Source organism: Formica exsecta, unplaced genomic scaffold (genome assembly GCF_003651465.1).
Source record: "Formica exsecta isolate Colony F162 unplaced genomic scaffold, ASM365146v1 C16164489, whole genome shotgun sequence".
Classification (NCBI taxonomy): Eukaryota; Metazoa; Arthropoda; class Insecta; order Hymenoptera; family Formicidae; genus Formica; species Formica exsecta.
In genome coordinates this window covers 1-236 of record NW_021841238.1, presented here as the reverse complement: position 1 = coordinate 236, position 236 = coordinate 1, and the positions used below count along the sequence as shown (strand labels likewise).

The following is a 236-nucleotide window of genomic DNA, read 5'->3' as shown; positions in this document are numbered from 1 at the left end:
GAGAAACGTGATGAGCTTGTATACGAAATACAGTAATTATTTTCTGGTAGTTGAAAAGAGGCATTGACGCATTTATAATTCTTTCAAAATGTTTAATCGTGTATAATTTTTCAGTTTCTAAAGATGGTTGGAGTCTAGGATTTATTTACGACACATCATCATTGTGCCATTTGAATATTATATAAATTTATTATTATATATTTTATTGTTCTATCTTTATTGCGTTATTAAATTAT

General features: G+C 25.8%; 1 long non-coding RNA gene across 1 annotated transcript; it reads left to right on the top strand.

The window, feature by feature from the left end:
* Window positions 1-235, top strand: LOC115232688. The gene is made up of 2 exons (XR_003883978.1): window positions 1-32; window positions 115-235. It is a non-coding gene; the product is annotated as an uncharacterized LOC115232688 (long non-coding RNA).
* Window position 236: the final 1 nt, after the last annotated feature.